Source organism: Wolffia australiana, chromosome 5, assembly GCF_029677425.1.
Source record: "Wolffia australiana isolate 7733 chromosome 5, ASM2967742v1".
NCBI classification, from domain to species: Eukaryota; Viridiplantae; Streptophyta; class Magnoliopsida; order Alismatales; family Araceae; genus Wolffia; species Wolffia australiana.
Genome location: NC_135839.1, coordinates 184,061 through 194,861, shown reverse-complemented (window position 1 = coordinate 194,861; position 10,801 = coordinate 184,061).

The window sequence follows — 10,801 nt, the reverse complement described above, 5'->3', positions numbered from 1 at the left end:
TTCCTGTCTCTTTATTCAAATCTTCAGAATCCAAATCGACCACCAAGAAGCAAGCTCAGCAGGGCAAATCGTGTGCAGAGGTTCCTTGCGCATTGCCAAGAAGCACGCATGCATAGCCTGTGCACTGCCGAGCCGCGCGCGCAGGGATCTCGCGCGCAAGAACCACGCGCAGAAGCCCCACGCAGCAAGCAGAGCGCGGGATTCCTCTGCACGCGCTCACACAGCGCGCAGAGCTCCGCTGTGCACGCTCACGTAGCGCGCAGAGCTCCGCTGTGCGCGCTCACGTAGCGCGCAGAGCTCCGCTGTGCGCGCTCACGTAGCGCGCAGCAGGCGGGCAATCGGTTGCCCGCGCCTGCGTAGCACACAGGGGTGCCCGCGCAGCTGCTGCCGTGCGCAAACGCTGCTGGCAGCAGCGTAGTGCGCAGGCAACCCGGGCGCCAGCAGCCACCTTGCGCAGGCGTCGTGCTGCTCGCACGCGAAGCTTGCCGCGCGCAGGCAGCAACCTGCGTGCGCCAGCAGCAGCGCACAACCGTGTTCCTGCGCAAGCACACGCGCATACACAAACACCCGTTGGGTGTTTGTGAAATTTACTGAAGATGGGTTGAATCAAAACTTCCAAAGAGGGATCTATAGTGTGTTTTTACTGAAGATCATTTAGCAGAGCTTTATACTTGAATATTGAGATTTAAAAATACAGATTGAATTGAAAAGAAATTACTGCGTTTTACCTGCTCTCTGTGGATCGACACCCCACTTACCCTAAGGTTGTGAGGTTCTAAATTTTGTTGCTTAAGCTCAATCCTCACACACTTGACTGTTAAATAACCAGTAAAAAGTATCACCTAAAATTGAGTTTATCAACAACCAATTACATGAATTTTATGTAATGTTATGATGTATCTCTGTCACATTATGTTATGAAATATATTTGTTGACAGTGTTTTATGAAATGTGAGGTTTTATGTAATTTCATTAATATTATGCAACAAATAAATGTGTGTGACATTTTTCTTTCATCAAGTCTAAATTTATAGTAAATTCCCTGCCATGTTATCATTTTAATGGCTAACCAGGCTCGGATTCATTGAAGTCAAAAAAATATTTATGAATGAAAAAATTATACTTTGATTTGTGAACAAAATATATGAAATGAATTTGTCAAATAACTATGGAGCTTGAAAGAAATTTTGGGCTTAAAATACTTCTCAATGGAATATTGTGGGCCAAGAAGGAACTTATGATCTTGGTAACCCCACTAGTGACTCAAGCACCTCAAAGAGGGGGCCTTCCACTTGTTTGGGCTCTTAGGATTATACTCTAGATGAGGACATTAGGTATCCAAAGTGAGAGCTCTCAACCAATGCAACCAACGGCCAAATGGCATTTATGAAAACAAAAATAAAATATAGTATTTTAGGGAATGCTCACCTTAAATGAATATCACTCTATATCTATTTTAATATCATTCCAGATGTACTACAGCAGACTCTATCAAAAAGGCAAGGTTTTCCAAGATCCAATGAAAGTGAGTGGTCGAGTTATATAGGTTCTGGTTGATAAAATGAAAGTTTTTATTCCATTATCTCAATTATTTAAATCGTAGAATGGCCTGATCAGTGCTAATATTTAGTGAGTGGTCTATACTTAATAAATTGTACATATTTAGTGATGTCTGATATTGAAGGGATCATTTTGAATATTCTACAGAAGAAGTAATTTAAGGAAATATTTTTTATGTTGATCCATCTGTTGTAGTGATGTGCCCTAAGAGGAGGTCTTTGAGACTATTTTATTTATATTTGTGTTTTCTCTGTTTATTTTTTTGTTTATTAAATCTACCCCACCACCTGACTTATCTCATTGGAAAAGATAATTTAACAATGGACTCCAAATAACTCTTTGACCGTGATACCTAGTTTTACTATTAAAATATTTCTCTATGTAACTCTCTCTCACTTCTTATGGTGTTTACTCAAAGTGTCTACTTCATGCTTGATATTCATCCTGGCTCTCTCTGATAGACTCTACAAGATCTCCTCTCCTCTTGCTACATCCTTTGTATTGCACGTTGTCTCACATGTCCTTCAATCGTTGCACCACCATAACTCCTAGTACGTCTTCTCCACGTCAGCCTACCTCCTCCCCAGTAACAAGAAGTAGATACCCTTTCTGATGACTTTAATAGAAATCAACTCATTGATTCCACTCAATTCAAGCTATACATCATCATAATTCATTTTTTCAGTTACAATCAATCACTTCCAAACTCTCACCGTGAGTACAGCTAAATGAATCCAATTGAGTCAAACATGAGACTCTTCCCAAATAAAATGGACAACTTTTTCTGAGTCAATGTTAAAAGCTAATGAGATTTAATAATATCCAATCTGACACATCAAAAATCATGCACCCATTTTATCACTCTAGAGGTTAAAATTTGGCTAAAAGACTTAAATATCACTCTAGAGGTTAAAATATACATAGAATTGCGTAATGATGGATAAATCACATACTCCACAATGTTTCCTATTTTTTCATGAATTTAGCATGAATTAAAAATAATTAAATAAATCAATGTAATTTCTACATTTTAAGTGCAATATAGTGTATGATTTTTCTTGGTAAGAAAGTTCCATAAATAATAAAAATAAATAAAGAAGACACAAAAAGAGAGGTTTATGAAGAAACCGCTGATGGCTGCTAGCACCTAGATAGATGCAGCAACAGATAACTGCAAGGATTAAAGACACAAACACAGCCAGGCATACCCAAAATTATTCCAGGAGTATTGTGAGCACAAGGGATTGAATGCGCATGCAAAAAATAAGATACAATTTTTCCATAAAATGGTTAACCAATCCCTTGAATCCACTAGCGTATGATGTGTACATTGACTCCTCAAACGATAGTGTTATGACCACTTTATATGGTTAAATCAATCCTTGAGTAAATAACATACATATGTTATATACGTTAATCTGCTTTATAATTGATTATTATTGGGCTTATAAAGTGATTTAAGTAGATTGGTACATAGACCAAGAAGATCACATATCTATCCGATTTATTCACAGACCTTATCCATTTGATGATGAGGATGTAGGAGATGTAGACGATTATGTGACACATCTAGAGGGTGGAAAGTTGTTAGGCTTGTGACAACTGATTTGGAAGGCATGAAAGGAGAACACATAAAATTTTATGCAACGTGATTTGATTATTGATTTTGGTTATTTTTAAGATCCGCTAACACTTCCACTGCGGGGATATATTCAGATTATTGTTAGAGGACATAAAATTCAATATGGACTTATGCACATCTGGTAATAACATATTCAAGGAACCAAGCGGTAGAAGGTTATATTCTACATGAGGTGACTTTGATCCTTGATGTGTGTTTAAATCCCTGCTGACTACTCACTTTGATTCATTTTATACCACTCTAGAAACCTATTTCAGATGATTGAACATGTCTCTAAACCAATTATCAAACCAAGACATCAAAATATCAAACTTATCAATATGCTTACTTTTGAAATAAATATATTATAATAACCTACAACCAAGTCCACCTATGATATAATTTATTTAACACTTAGTAATATATATAATAATCTTAAGTATTCACTAAAAATGTTTTAAGTATAATATAAAAAATATCAAGACATTATACACTCAAATCTACAAATTTATTGTAAACAGATTTGTCCTTCAATATGGCTTTATAATAATAATATAATCAATTTAAATAAATTACAATAATAATATGATACATTTGTAATCCTTTATATAGTTTTATCCTTGTATAATCAAATTATGTAAAATTTTAAACTGTATATATATTTTATAAGCAATTTATGCTAATGGATATAACCATTAATTTATGTTTCCAGAATTTACAAAATTTTTGTTTATAGAACTGACCATTTAATGTGTTGAATATTTAAAATTATGATATCCTTTAGTTTCTTAAATTAACTTTGTGTTAAAGATAGGATAGGAGTTTAGTTTCTTAATTTTGGTTTTGCATCTAGGTTTCAGATAATGTTGAGGAACTCAAATAAAAAACTAGGTCTATTGATATCAAGTAGATCAACCTCAGACTGCGTTGGATACTTTAGGCTTAATCGATGACCCAAATTGTTTTATATCTATAGCATAATGAATCATATCATTACCTTGTGTATAGCATATTTCATTATATGAAGGTTCCTTGGATGAGCTTCTTTTTGCTGTTCATACATATGTCCTACAGATATATCCACATACACGATCTTCATAATGTTGGATCTCTGCTTGATTTTCTTGAGCATCACCTCTTAAAAACCTTATAGACCTTCTCACCAAATAGAAAATCTAGATGAGAGAGAAGTTTTCAGTGAGGAAAAGAAGAAGAGGGGTGGGTGGGTGTATAGTCATAGTTTCCGTGGGCACCATAAAATAGGTACCTCCTATTTATATTATATGGGATATTTTTATTAGAAAAATGTAAAATTTTAGTAAATCCACCAATGTCCAAATTTTTTGTGTGTAACCCTCTAGATGTATGTATTAGTCTACTTAGTAAATTTAATGCCCGAACAATGCTTATTGACCAGCCTTATTAACTAAATACATCACCCTATAGATTAATTTATCAAGGATTGATTTAAAACGATCAATAACTTTAGTTGCTAGACAATGGGATGCCAAATAACATTGTGTGCTAGAGAAAATAGAAAGAAATTTATGTACTCTATCAAAGAATTTTTCCATCATTGGTTAGTTAGGATAATTTTAACCATTAATCCCTAATATGCCATTCCAATTACAAGTGATGTGTTTAAAAACCCTTAGAAAACACACTGTCCAACATTTCTACTACATTGGTCTAAGAATTAAATGCATGTCCTCTTGGTGGATTTCTTGTAGCAAGCTAATACTAATTTGAATATATGATAATCAACTTCCAAGTCATAATGAAAATAAAACTGTCCATCAACAAGGTGTCTCAGGTCTAAGGACCACTCATGTGATCATGTAATGATATAGCTTATTCATGTTTACAGATAAATTCAATGAATTCTTTCATTAAATATCACCAGGCATCCTTCCATCCTTAGTGTCCCTGCACGAATCGATACATGATCAGGAATACTTATCATAAAAGTCATATTAGAGAGTACTATTTTTTCTGGAAAGTTTGATGTCCGTCTTGAGTATCATTCGATTAGGAATACTTAAAACATGCATTTAAAGAATAGTGCTTATTTTATTATGATATCACCATAATTCACTAAGGGAAAGTATCTATTCTAAAAATTCATCATAAACATCAAATTATAATTGTAATGATTAATAATTATTTTCATGAACTTCATTGAAACATAAAAGTGTTATTTAATTTAAGACCACATGATATCTTTTAGACTAGTCATATCAGAAATCACCAAATTCAATAAATAAAGAAATCATTAAAATATTTTCAGGAATAAATGACTCATGTCTTATGGACTATTCATTGATAGAATTGATTCATATAATGCATACACAATGATTATAATGAAACCCAAAGTTATATCAAATGATTACATAATTATTCCCAGATCATAATATGGTCATCACTTATCATTAAATATATATCCTAAACATTAGTATTAATGGGATGTTTGAGAAGGACATCAAAATATCATGATTGAATAAGATCATGTAATCTAATTTTATATTAGTATGGTTAATCAGATCGCCATTATTTTGGATACATCAATGATAAATATGCCATGAATTTATTCGTTTGATTCATGTGATAATTGTTTAAGTGCCCATAAACCTGAAGCACCAAAGATATATTGTGTATAAATGTCCGAATTTTGAACTTTTCACATATGAAATCTTATGGGAATTGAAAATATATCATATTTTGTGCATCATTAAGTTTATAAAGTTGATCGTAGGGTAAAGGTGGAATTATACATGGATAGTTTAAGATGAGGCCTATCAGTGACAATGATAGAATGGAATCCATGGCAAAAGTAATAACAATATTGAAGATATTTTTTTAAATAATTTTCTAATGCATCAGTACCAGCAAAGATGACTGATAAAGCTTTCATAGTTTACCATACCTACAGTCATCATAGGAGTGTCATATAGATGATAGATTATACATTCACAGTAATTGATGATTGCAAGATTCTATGAAGAAGTTGATAATTTTGTTTTTACCTTCTGGAGCATGAGGTGTAGCTTGGCAACCCATGGGTGAGCAAATCCACCTATTTATTGGGTTAAACCAATATATGATTAATTAGTATTGATGTTATATAAAGTTAATTAGAATATTTGAGTTACTAACTAGATTTACACTTGAGAATGTTTATTAGATGTTGGAAGATATACTTATAAGTATAAAAAATGAAAGATTTATTATCTTGGTGTGATGTAATAAAGTAATCCATGGGTTATTCAATGGGAGTTTTTCATAAAAACTCAAATATTTTATATGCTACCCTTATGCAATGTACTACCTTACCTATGTTGACATCACTCCAAAATAACAACCCTTCATTCATTTTTTGATCCGAATATCCTTATGCGTACCATATTCATTGTTATTTTATTTTTTAGATTAGAAAAATTCCCTTCTATCTTTACAAAAAATTTAAATTGCTAAAGTTTATCTTCGTCATTTGGTTCAGAAAAATGGATTCTCCATTGATTATAGAAAAAATTAATTCTTTAAATGGTTCGGCAAGGTGATCCTATCTCGCCTACCCCTTTCATATTGATGGAAGAGGCCTTTAGCCTTTTCATATCTCGCTCATACGTGCGATTGACCAGGGCCTCATCCAACCATATTTTATGAAAAGGGGCTGCCCAATCCTCTCGCACTCTCTATTTGCAGATGATGCCATCCTCTTCCTCAATGGATCTAAAAAATCCATTAAGGAATTTATGAGTGTCCTCACAGCATACGAGCAAGCTTCGGGCCAGCTCGTCAATGCCTCGAAGAGTAGCTTTATAGTTGGTCCTTCCACCACTATAAAGCGCTCTCAGATAATCCAGCACCATACCCGCTACTCACAAGGATGCCTCCCGTTCGACTATCTTGGATGCCTTATCTTCCTAAGACCCGCTAGGCATCATTACTTTGATGCATTGTAGGGCAAACTTAGAAACAAACTAGAGGGATGGAAACTTCATTTCCTTTCCCCTGGAGGGCGTATCCAACTCATTTGACATGTCCTCATGAGTATCCCGCTGCATAACCTCGCGGTCCACCCACTATCTCTTATAGTTCTTCGCTCAGTGGAATGACTATGCGCACGTTTCTTATGGTCCGGACACCTCAAGGGAGAGAGTCACCATCATTGGGTTTCTTGGGAGAAAGCATGTCGGTCGACGGCCGAGGGGGGTATGGGGATCAGACGCCTCATGGATGTCCAGGACCAGACGGCCGAGGGGAGTGTGTGGCGTATGCGCACCACACACTCCCCATTGAGAAGTTTTATCTCAGCCAAGTATGGCGAGTGGGGCCGTCGAGAGATAGATATCTGGGGACATCGGAGATGGCGGACGTGGCAGCGCCATTAGCTTGAGATCGCTCAGGTCACACATTGGCATATTGGCCGAGGAGAGATTAGTGCCTGGTTTGATACCTAGCGCGCTGATGGGCCATTCGCTCGCTATCCACATTTTGTACCCCATCAAGAGCGACTTACAGTGGTCCAGCTGCTTATGGGCAACACGCAACACCTATGGGAGCAGCATGGCCTCCCTTCAGCCACGTTACCCGAGGCCTAAAGTACTCCAATCGGGTCTAGTCCCGACCGTGCCATTAGGACACTCACACTTGATGGAGCTACTCGTGCAGCTCTTCTTGGGAGCATTTCCGTGCGAAATCCCCCATCCAGTACTGGGGTCGCCACATCTGGCATCCGACGATCCTTACTCGTGTTTCCTTTTTCCTCTGGAGGCTCGTACATCGCAGCCTTCCTACTAATGATCGGGTGATCCATATAGGTCACTCTCTCAGTTCCCATTGCAACTATTGTCCCATATCCCCACAGACTGAGACCATGGACCATCTTTTCTTCCATAGTGAGACAGCCCTCAAATGTTGGCGCCAAATCACACACCATTGGCGTCCACTACTTCACACTCCACTAACCCCATTCGAGTATTTTGGCAAGATGTTTCTCTTGCCAACACGCTCTAAACGGAGCCCCATCCTACACATCACCATAGCCAATTTACTATGGGAGATATGGAAAGGGCGAAACTCTTCTTGTTTTGTAGGTTCGTCCATGCGCGCCGTGGATATCATGCGTCGAGTCAAGCTGTGGATACGGTGCATCCACCATCTCATCCCGACTCGAGCCTGCAGCTCAGCACTAGCATGCGACATCCTCCGCTCCTAGGGCATTCCGGTGACCCTCACCTCTACCCGCATTCAGTTACAGGTCATTTATTGGCTCCCACCGCCAATCGGCATCCTCAAATTGAATGTGGATGGAGCGGCCAAGGGGAACCCGGGGCCCGTAGGGGGAGGTGGTATCCTCCGAGACCATACAGGGAGTATCCTCTTTGCTTTCACATCTTTCTATGGCATACAAACTAATACAATAGCCGAAGCTCTAGCGATACGTGATGGTTTTCTCCTCTACGAGGAATGAAACCTTCATAATATCGACATAGAGTCAGACTCACATGTGTTAGTTGACATGCTTCGTGTACGTACATGATCCTAGTGGCGACTACACCCAGTTTGGCAGGGCATCATGCGGTGCCGCCCTCGTACAACTAGTGTTCGACACCAGCTGCGAGAAGGCAACAAGACAGTAGATGCCCTCGCCAACCACGCAGTACACACACGACTCCCTTCATCTCTTTTTCTTTCTTGGCAGGTGCTCCCTACAACAGCTAGGGGATGCTATCGTGTTGATCGTCTTGGCTTGCCGACCCTCCGCACACGTTGGACACTCTCGACGGCAGGCCCGCAGGAATGGCGGATCACGTGGAGCACTCGAGGTGGGAGCGCTCACCCTCCCGCCTAGCTGACGACGTCTCAAGCCAGAGGGATGGACTGAACACGCCTCAAAGGAGGTCCTCGCCACGCACTTCATCGATGCCGTATGGCGATCACGAGGACAGCTCCAATACTGCTCCATCATCGTCATCGCGGGGGGCTGTAGTGGGACGTCGATGAGCGCACTTCACCGAGCACCTGCAAAGTATCATTTATGTATCTTTTCATTTTCTGAACATGGGCATGGACGAGTGGGATCTGAGTGTAATTGGGATATTTATACTCGTTCCACGCCAATAAACACTTATAAACACTCCACTTATCTATAAAATCCCCCTTGGTGGCTACTAGGGCACGGTCTACGGGCACAACCGCAAGGTTGGCCGTACCCGGCAGTATTTAATTTCATTTGTACTCTGGATTCTATTAGAAGTCACATTGAATTTGCAGATTTTTTTCACATAGGAAGTATACTATATAATTTTATTTCCTGTAAACTATTTATTATTATGAAACTATCAGACATTCCTGGGAAAATGAATTTGATTTATAAATAATAGCAGTTCTGTGCAATATATTAATTAGTATTTTTATAGAATTACCAGAGTTCATGAAATGGGAAATTCGAATGACTAGTAAATGGAAAATCAATATTTTTTTTGTCTATTGTTCAAAACTGATTCCATTATAGTTTTATGCACTTAGTTAAATTAATAAATAAAGAATCTTGAAATGCCTAGTCCCATTAAAGAAAACATTAATCATAGGTACAAATATCCCTTTCTATGACTTTTGGTGATTTTTTCCTGACCTGATCAAGAATCCAAAGATGATTGACACTGCAATAATCAAACCAAAACCTTTTAAAAAACATAAGAAGCTGTTATAATTTTGGTGTTAAATGAGTAATTACAACATGCTCACATGCTTGTCTTGTAGATTTATTCTTATGGTCCTCATTTCAATAAAAAAAAGTGTTAGAAGGCGCAAATTTAGGAGCAGAAGGAGAACAAAAACAGTTAGAGTAGTCACCCGAATGAGCAGGTAGAGAAGCCAGCTTGGCAATTGCTGCATAAGTGCCCCAATTGATTTGGGAAGGATCCCATCACTTTTTTTGTCACACCAGGAAGCGAGGGTGTCTGCGAAGAGAAGACCAATGGATGGATATCCATTGAAGTATTGCATGGGATTCTTAATTTGTGCTCTCATGGAGTTACTTCATTTGCACAGATTATTTCGTTTGGGGCTCTCTTAAAACAATGGAGATTCAAATAAAAAATCAATGAAGGGTTTGCTATCTTGGAATGTTGTAAATGTAGGTAACATGACACACAAACCGATGGATAACATTGAAAAATAGGAAAGAATATACAAATTCAATACCTGATTCTTTAATTTAATTCTCTAGTTGACATGAGATTTTAAACTGGTAGACTGATAAAAAAAATCAGCAGAAGCTATTGAATAATTTTAAAGCTAACTTCCATATAAGTGTATATGATAAATACTATTTTGAAGCAAGAAGAATAAACATAATTTTCTGACTCTATCAACCTTTGGATGAGACTAACAAAACAATGAATTTGACTCTTTTCAGATCTTGATTTATAATTTTAATCATTACCTCAAGTATATAAAGTTCCGAGTGAGATTTTATGAATATATATGCCACCTCTTATCCTTTGCATAATTGGTTAAGATCAAACTCACAAGCAATTTCTTTTGACCCTGACCTTTCCTATTTCAAATGCTATCCTATGCCACACTTATTCTATTTCAATCCTGTTCTCTCAG